The following is a 9863-nucleotide window of genomic DNA, read 5'->3' on the forward strand; positions in this document are numbered from 1 at the left end:
GTTAACAGGAAATTTGTTTCCACCCAACCGTTCAAAAAATTGATTGTCATATTGTCCACTTACTCTCACGATTACCACCACCTCCAAAAGGATAGTGTCGAAGGCACCCAATTATTACCCAGGGCACCCCACACCATAGCCAAATTTTATCTTAAATGGATTCGAAGTTTTGGTATGAGTTGATTTTTCATGATGATGATCTCCTCACCATAGAGATTATTATCCCCACCAAAAACCAATTCATTCTGAAACTACTAATTCCTACAAGTCAAAAAAATTGGCTACGGTAAGAGGTGCCCTTAACACTACCCTTGCAAAATTTGAAAAACCGAACTCTCTTTTTTGACATTTTCTAGATGCAACAAATGTTATAATTTATTTTCTAGTGATTATTTTCTAGTTGATGAAATCATTTTTTCCAGAAAACATTTTCTATAATTATGCATACCCTAATTAGTTCCCTTTTCTTCCTCCTTTATTTTTTTAAAGAAAGAGAAGAAGGGGGGGGGGGGGGGTTGATAAAATGGGGGAAGCACAAAGCATAAGTACGGAATTAAAGAAACTTAAGATATTTTTTAGTGATGTAAACTCAAGCAGTTAATAAAAAAATAAAAAAAAAACTTATTGTTGCATCTCTTTGATTTATCAAAGTGAAATATTTCGAATGCACTAGTTACAAAAACAAAATGATCTCTAGACTGATCAAAAGATCCTTTTCTACTAAAATTTATTACTTCAACGAAAACAAATCTTGTGAAATCGTATTGCATATTGGACGATACATTCTAAATGTGTTATAACCGTAATCCAATAAAGCCCTCTTTAAGACATGTGCTCATGTCCTCTACAGCAAGTTATCAACATCACAGGCATGATTAGCATAAAAGATTCCCAAGCTGTCTGCAAATTAGTGGCCAAACGACCATACCCTCGGTAATCCTCTGTACAAACCCAGCAGCACCTACACAAAACAAATCAAAGGATACACGATCTTTTCTACCAACACACAACTCATAACATAGGGGACTAACGATAATAGGGCAAAAAGTAGCTCAACACGACTCCTACATTGTGACAATGCATGCAAATCATCAGCAAAACCAACAGCACCAGAACGTAAAAGAAAATGTAGTAAAAGAGAATGCCCAAAAACAAAAAAAGGGGCTCAGATATTTGCTGAATCTGCTCAAAGAACAAGCTCAAGAAGTTGTTCTCATACAAGAGGTGTCAGAAGAAGCATTCATCATCCTTGCCCTAGCACCACCCTTGATTGGCCCATTCAAGGTTATGTTAGCCATCCAAAAGTCTGAGAAAACAAGCTACTACAATTTTATCTGTGGTTTTGTAACACGTTTGAATCTTGCCATAATAAATGTAAATCCAATCAAAAACGAAAAAAAAAAAAAAACCATTAGAGAATTAGTGAGTCATAAGGTCTAGCACATAAGATGTAGGCATGTAAAATAAATTTTGTTTCACATTATAAATCAACCAAACATCTAAAGTTTCAGTCGATTAAATTAATATGGAATTTACTTATACAGAGAATAACCATGAAGATTAACTCCTAGAAAACTACCATGGTTTAGTGAAATTGTGCTCATTGTTTTTTCTTTTGTGTGTGTGAACAAAGGATGAAGAAAAATTCACGACATTGATAAGCTTTAATACCTAATCAAGAGACATATGTTCTCCAGTGAACAAATTCTATCATGAGATATTAACCAAAAACTCATTAGAAACAAATAAAATTTATTCTTTCGAACCACAAAAGTTGCATTCACCTTTGACATACAGAATTCTCCAAACAATAAGCAGCACTAAAAGTTAAAAAAAAAAAAAAAAACCAAAAACAAAAACAAACAGAACTCAATTTCTAAGATGTATTGTATTCACAAGGTAGCCCCTAAAATGTTATTTTCCAGTATATTAGTTATATGTGATTACTAGTAAAACCTAAATAGTAATTAGGTCGAGGTGGCACATATTACGTTGCCATAACATGAACAATATCACAAGTTGGCAACAAACAACATTTAGTAATGCCGTCAAAAAAAAACAGTTAGTAATTAACTCGTGTTGGTGTATATAGGATGTAGTTGTAACTTGACTGGTATCCTAAGAAAAGTTATTCTCACCCTTTAAACCTAAGACCATGTATCATAGCTTGGTGACATTTGTTGTCGATGATGTATGTTAGCTTTTCAATAGATAGATGGTATTGGCAGTAACCAGCATTTTCAGAATTTCAATTTTTTCCAGGCATTTGTAGTAATTTTCACATAATACTTAAATGTTTAGATCTGGGCATCTGATATTATAGATCAAATCGAATGATCCAATTTCAATGTAATTTTTATGGGGCATTTATACTAATTTTCACAAAAGGCTTATAACTTTACATTCAAACATCTGATATAAGCAAAGGAAAAAAAAATCATTTGCTGCTTCTAACTACCATGTGTTTCAAACATAAATGATTTAAGTCAAATCAAATGGCCCAATTTTATTTTATTTTATCAAAGTGTTTTTTTTCAAAATATACTACAAAAACCGGCTATGGAGACAAATGATAAACCATTGAACCAGACTAGAAAACCTCACTATTGCATCAAGAAACTCAGCAAAGTCCATCAATTTCCACGTTTGGAATAGTTAACGAAATTTACAAAAATTAGCACCATCTTTCTCCATATATCTCAAAGTTTCAAATCACAAAATGTTGTGAAAAGTATACCTCAACAGCTTCCAAATGAATAATCTCACTCTACTTTTTTCTGGATGACGGCGGTTCTCGTCCCATAGGCCCGACTAGCAGTGGTGACTTGTGAGGCAACTGGCCTCTTAGAGAACCATATCTCGCCCAAATCCCCTGGGCACATGCAATAGCCCACCAACCACACATACCAAGTAAGTAGGGATAAATCCCTGTGGGTGGCCAATGAGGGGGCTTGAACCATCTCACACTCTACTTTGATTTTGGAAGATCAACCAATTATAACTATAAGTAGCAAGCTTCCGTTGTCAATCAACATCTTCTCACTTCAATTCATAACTATGTTCAAAATATAACCCAACCATTGGACGAACTTTGTAGCTATCTCAAGATTGTGAAAACTAGACACAGAAGTTATGGGAAGTCATAATGTCCAAACTATCTATATTTACTCATGTTAACTACCCACATAGAGATCGTATGGGATGATCAAATGTCAATACAAATTGTCCTTACCACAATAATAATCATCACCAAAAATCAGTCCATTCCGACATTACTAACCTTATGAAAAATTGACTTAAAGTATATGTTTAATTAAACAGCTTATGTTTTTAAATCAACTTTTCATGAGGTTAGGAATGTTAGAATGAACTGATTTTTGGTGATGATTGTCTGCAAGATAAGAACAATTCACCATACAATTTGATCATCTAACACAATCTCCGTATGGATCCTATCAACTGAAATAAAAAAAATATCTAATTACTAAACCAAAGTCAATGAACAATGTTGTTTAGGCAAAGTAGACAAGAAAATTGGTACATTTACTAGAACATGACAATGCAAGGCTTAAAAATCCACTTTTTCATGTGGAAAACTCAAGTCAATTCACATAAAAGGCAGAGAAACTAAATCAAGCCTCCTTTAAGTTGTAAAAGTCTAATTTCATCTCAAATTCAAGGGGGTTTTTTCCCCTAGAATATGCAATTAAAACTCAAAACCTAAACAAAAAAACCATGCTTCTACTCATCCACAACCATCAAAGCACTAAACTAATCATACACGTAATCATCCAAAATTCCAAAACTGTGTAAGATTTAGAAAATGCCTTAAAAATCATATAACTAATACACCTCAATCCTCAAGAAAATCTACAAATGTCCCTCCTACAACCACTTTAGAGTACTTTTTCTCTTTGACCTAAGAGGGAAACACAACTATAGAATATTCCATGCCGTACCACGGCCATAAGAGTCCAATAAGAAAACAAAGGCAACATGGTTATTCTTGTAACCAACCTTTGTTTGCTTTAAATGTTTTCCTTCTTCTTCCTTTAATCTGTTCCAACTCATTTGCCCTCTACCTATTTTCATTATAATTACTTTAAATTACAATCCTACTTTGCTACTAAAGTAACTTGACTGTTAAATGCCTCCACTTTTCAAAACCTTGGTAATGCTACACACAAAGCTCACTGCTTCAATCAAAAATAAGCTAAAACAATTAAAAATAGGATTAATTCAGGATCTTGATGGCTGGACTAAAGTAGAAGCTTGGTTCTAAGCATGGTATCTAAGTTATCTGATTGCATAATTTAGAAACTTATGAATCAAGATGAAGAATAGAATTTTAAGCTTAAGAGTAGTCTTGGGATTAATTCTCCATCTTTTTGGGAGCAAGTGAATGTTATTCTGTCACTTAAACGACAGATTTTAGCCTTGGATTTAAGTTTTGCATATGCTAAATAAACCAACATCACTCACTTTGCAAAACAAAGTCGTATGAGATGGAGCCCATACTCCAAGTTGGACCTTTAAGAGACATACTTTTATCATCATCACCAACGCAATCTCTATCAACATTATCACTATTAACACCACGAACAACAAGAACAGCAGAACATCATCATCACTACTCATTGAAAGATGCACCTCTCATGCTTCATCAATTATACATTGAAGTAGAATGTGATAAGGCAATAAAAATGTGGACAAATATCGTCCTTAAAATATTTCAGTACCACATCAAGAAAAAATCCTAATGCAAAGAAAATTATAAAAAAAAAGTTTTCACAAAATACATTAGATCACATTCAAAAATTAGAAAAGAGACCTACTGTTGTAGAAATAATTTGTACGGAAGGTAGATTTCCAAAGAAAAATGTGTCATCAATGATTTTTCATGAGTTGTAGTTCATAAGTATATGCTTCAAAGTTACTAATAAAAAAATATAGCATCTGTTTTCAAAGTATCCAAAAAAACCTAGATTCAATTTCACTTTAAAAATGTGGTATAAAACTTAATTTTAGAATTTACATTAGAAAGGCAACAAATTAAATGAAAAACAAAGCATGAATACAACTACTAAGACTCAAGAATCACAAAGCAAAACCCATTTAAACGAGAACTGGCTCTGTAAAACCCTATGCAAAAACAATTTCGATTGATCTGCACTCTAAACCATGCAAACATGCTAAAAAACCCAACCAACACATCTGTGAAGCATGTAAAATAGTTTTCACACTCCGATTGAGGATCCAATAAAAACCATCCAAAAGTAGTTCAGATCATCCAGCCCAGGTCAACATTGGATGTTGCAAATAGACGTAAACTTGTACCACATAAAAGGAAACAGAGGAGTTATATGTAGTAACATAAAAAAAATGAGAGTGAAAACTGCAGTTCACATAAGAAGAAAGTGACAAAACTATGTCATACAAATTCCTCCTCAACTATTGGATCAAATTTGATAAACTAATTTACTGCTCTTTATTGTGTAAAGCAAGTACTTTGCCTTTCATTATTCAACCAGTAAAGAAAAAGAGATCCGAGAGAATGAAGGTTAGTGAAAATCAACTTCAAGGCAGTCTCAATCAGGGGATAAGTCTGGTAACAGTGTCACCTTGCTGCCTGAATGTGCCATTGCCTTGCGGAATTTTGAATTTTGGAGAAGTTCGAGAAAGAACAAGCAAAGTGGATACCTGAAAATAGGCAGCAAAATGTGTTATAGAAAAATCAGACTAAATGGATAATATAAATAGAGGCATAGGCACAGAAAAATAATAACACAATAAATTTCACAGTAAGACCATGCCTCTTCAAAATTAGCTCACATTATGAAGTTCGTGTACTGGGGTTGTTGCCAATATTAAAGGTATTCCAAGTAGCTAATGAAAGTTCCATCCTCAAAATAACGGTTCTGAGCTAAATCTAAATAATTAAAATAAATAAATAAATAAAAACATCAAGGAGATCAGTAAGGTATTAATACCTTGTAAAAAAAATGTGCGTGTGTGTGAGAGAGTGAGAGAGTGAGAGAGTGAGAGAGAGAGAGAGAGAGAGAGACATTGGTGAAGAAAATAAATCATTTACAAAGTGTATTGGTAAAGGGCACATCATAACCTTGCAACAAATATGTGATCAATATGCCATATCTTAAGGCATTCTCATTTCATAGATGTATTCCAAAATCTACTCAATATATGAGTGCTACAACTAAATTAAAGTTTCGTTATTTTAAACAACTCACAGTAGATGTAAGTCAGATTAGCTAGGCATTGAACAAATTCCAATTCAAACAAAAAACGTTGGTTTCCACCATCAAGATCCTTGTTTAAGTTTGGTGGCCTGAACAAGATGGGCAAAATGAGAAGCATGAATTAATCAGAAACCCATTACTGGAACAGCTCTCAACTTGTGGACTGTGAAACCTATCAGCTTAGAGATACCATAATAATTAGGGAAATTAGTTGGAGTACCAGGATTTAAGAGATCAACATCATGGAGATGATGAATCCACTAAAAGATTGACATGGCTGGGAATCAATAATCTATCTTCCTTAGTAAGTAAAAAAAAATTATGATAAAAGATAAAATGATCATCAATCAGGTGATTAAAATATCTGAAAATACTAATTAATTGCCTAGGAAATCTCTTAGGTGTGGGGTTCCCAGCCCACCATATTTTAGAAATATGTTGACGGACATATTGAGTCTAAACATTTGGACTCAAGATGCTCACAATAAACAATAGATACATATATTTTTAAAAAATCAGCTGACACAAAGTGAATCAAAGGACAGAGACCAGAGATACTTCCTTTAGTGGTGTTAAAACTGCATCCTCACTTTCTTTACCAGAAGCCATTGCCAACACACTCCAAAACATGAGATGAAGCACATATGCTTTTTTTATGGCTAAGTTGGACTTGAACCCACGACCTCAAAGTTGCCTTTTTTAGTGGTTATAATCCTCTTTTGTTGCTAATCAACCTTCAAAGCACATGCAACAAGATTAAATCATACTTAGATAAATCAACAACAACACAATTGCAATATGAAAAGATGCAAGTGTAAGAACTCATGTGAAAAAATTCAGCACAAGATTTACAATGCATGTACATCAATCATTCACATCAATCATTCATGCTTTATGGAGTTAAATGTTCAATGACCAGGAAAGACATGTTCATAAAATATGTAGCATAAAGATGAAAATGACAAGATAGATGAATGAAATGCCAAAAAAGGAAAATTTAGAGATGACAAATTGGAGTGATTTAAAAAAAGACCCAATATGTGATTAAAAAAAAAGTTGAATGAGATGGTTTGGGTGTGTACAACGAAGACGGGTGATAGTATTAGTAAGGAGATGTGCTACAATTCAAGGGTTGCAGCAAGAGCGAAAGGAAAGCAAAAGTAAAAAGTGCTTGCTACCATCACACCAGGGCTTTTCAGCCTCCGCTTGTTGGGATCACAATTTGTTACTACATTTGTTGGGTTAGATCTATGACAAGCTTGAGCAAAAGTAAAGGGGAAGTAAATAAGAAAAAATTGATCTAGACGACATCCCCAAAGGATGGGCTTGCATATTGGTAGTCTTGTGTTTGCACAAGTAAAAGATAAAGTAGATTGAGATGGTAAGAGATGATGTGAAGACAAGTGCTTTCACAGAAAGCATAGAGCCCTACATAGAGTTAGAATGGCAATATTGATCTAGATTTCCATTCCCAAATGCCAAAGTAGTTGGGATAAAGCATAGATAATGTTCATAGTCACGGTCACGGTCATGGTCATGATCATGGGTCATGATGAGGAGGACATCAGAGATCATGGACCGTTATTTAGTAGCTAGGTTGGAAGGATTTTAGAGATATAATAGATCTTATTTTATGTTATTTTAGGAATTTGATTTGAGTTTGGATACTATTCAAGTCATTTTTCTTTAGGCATTATTTTGCAGGGTCAAAACTTGTTATATTAGGTTATTTTGTGTCATTTGAAAGGAAATTCAATTACTTATCCAACGAGCTTAAGATTTCGTGATTCCAAAAAGTTTTGAGAAAGTTATGGTCAAAATGCCGATGAGGTAGCAATTTTACTCAAGATTGGTTTCTCAATGTCAAAAGTGTTAATGTTTACTTCTATGTTAAGATTAAGGTTTAGAGTCTAAAACATTTGAGTTTATATATATACTATTCCAATTGATTTTTAACAATCTATGGAATATAAATTAGCCTCTTTCAATGAATCTTTTGTGTGAATACTCTCCAAAGGAGTTTATTCGTATGAGTTCTCCATTTTTCTTGGTGTGATTCCAAGGTTCAATCCTTTATTTTTCTTTTCTAATCTTATTTTCCTCTTTTTTTATTTGTTCTTTTATTTTTCTAGTTCTTTATTTTATTGAATTTAAGAACTCTTGAATTCTTGATTCTTGAATTATTGAAACCTCAAACCTATTTATTTTGTTTTCTTTATCCTAAACCCTTACAATATAAACCTAAACCCCTAACCCTAATTGCAATACATCTTAATTTAATCCCGCAACATTGAGAGAAATGGGGAGAAAAGAAAATAAAAAGTGAGTTTTTCCCCATTTCTCTTGTTTGGATAGTTAAGAGAGGAGAGAAAAGAAAAATAATTGAGAGAAAAATGGGCCAGTTTTTCTTCTCATTTTTTCTCTCCAAATCCGAGAGAAATGGAAAGAAAATAAATGATCATCACTAGTACGAGCACTAAAAATTACAACTCTACCCTTTTTTTCTCTCCAAACTTAAGTTTTTCTATTGTTAAACAAAACAAGAAGGAAAGAAACTGGATTTCTTCTCTCTTTCTTTTTCTTTACTTTTAATGAGTTTCTTTTCTCTTCATTTCTTTACGGATTACTTTTACGTTAACCCTATAATAGCCCAAATCCTAAACCCAATCCCAAATCACATGGTCATGGATCACGCATACTTGCTAATGGAAGCACGATTGTTTGTTTGTGTATGTGTGTTTGGATCCATGCATACATCCCTTATTTCTTATAGATCTATTTGTTTTTTTTTTCATAAAATCGTACATACATGAGTACATTACCTAAATGTTCATATCAAGATCTACTTATAGAAATGTTAAAAAAGAGAACTTAAATCTAGAAATTTCAACAGAGGCAAAGATCGAGATTGAAATGCAGAACTTATTTTACCTTAAAAAAGAACATTAAGTAGCTGTCGAAGAGTTCTCGACCTCTATAGTTGGGGAAGACAGATGGAAACCCTAGCGTCAGATTTGCTCCAAGGAGCCTTATCAAAAAGTCTCGAGTGTAGAGTGTAGAGTGCAGAGTGCTTTTAGATTTTGCAGACATAGATGGAAAGAGGTACCTTAGAATGACGACAATGCCCGTGAGACAGTCGTACTGTAAAGTAAAGGGATCTTAGAAACACCCCCGGTAAAATTGATGATATTAGATTTACCCCCTTGCAAAATACAAGACTTGATTTACCTTTACACCGTCAATCAACAAGAATATGCAGCATTGACTTACGGTTAAGGAGGTAAAACTAGTGGTGCAATTTGGTCCAGTTCAAATCCAGAATCAAATCAAACTGATAGTTTTTGGTGGTTTGGTTTGGTTTGGAATAAGTTATAGTCCGATTTCGAATTATGAAAATGGTGAATCGATCAATTTGATTCAGTTCTCGGATCAAACTTGTATAGAACCAAATCAAATTGAGAACCTAATCCTATGCAATAAATAAATAAATAAATATATATATATATATATATATATATATTATGAATTATTTTAGGAGTTAGGACATAGATTAGTGAACTTTTATGAATAAACTAAGGGAAAATTATGAAAAAAAATCCACAAAAA

The 9863-nt window shown here is 33.3% G+C and overlaps 1 long non-coding RNA gene and 1 other non-coding gene across 10 annotated transcripts; both read right to left on the reverse strand.

Moving 5' to 3' along the window:
* Window positions 1-603: 603 nt before the first annotated feature.
* LOC147391374 (uncharacterized) lies at window positions 604-9457 on the reverse strand. 9 transcript variants are annotated; one of them, XR_015182753.1, is made up of 4 exons: window positions 9189-9377; window positions 5833-6991; window positions 5622-5700; window positions 604-961 (listed from the first exon to the last, which is right to left on the reverse strand). It is a non-coding gene; the product is annotated as an uncharacterized LOC147391374 (long non-coding RNA). The 9 variants fall into 9 exon arrangements; XR_015182754.1 differs by having other exon boundaries at window positions 5814-6991; XR_015182752.1 differs by lacking the exon at window positions 604-961 and having other exon boundaries at window positions 5384-5700; window positions 5833-5929; window positions 6249-6991; window positions 9189-9374.
* LOC147391375 (small nucleolar RNA snoR1) lies at window positions 1163-1254 on the reverse strand. The gene has a single exon (XR_015170364.1). It is a non-coding gene; the product is annotated as a small nucleolar RNA snoR1 (small nucleolar RNA).
* Window positions 9458-9863: the final 406 nt, after the last annotated feature.

Source organism: Akebia trifoliata, chromosome 11, assembly GCF_017979445.1.
Source record: "Akebia trifoliata isolate Shusen 1 chromosome 11, ASM1797944v1, whole genome shotgun sequence".
Classification (NCBI taxonomy): Eukaryota; Viridiplantae; Streptophyta; class Magnoliopsida; order Ranunculales; family Lardizabalaceae; genus Akebia; species Akebia trifoliata.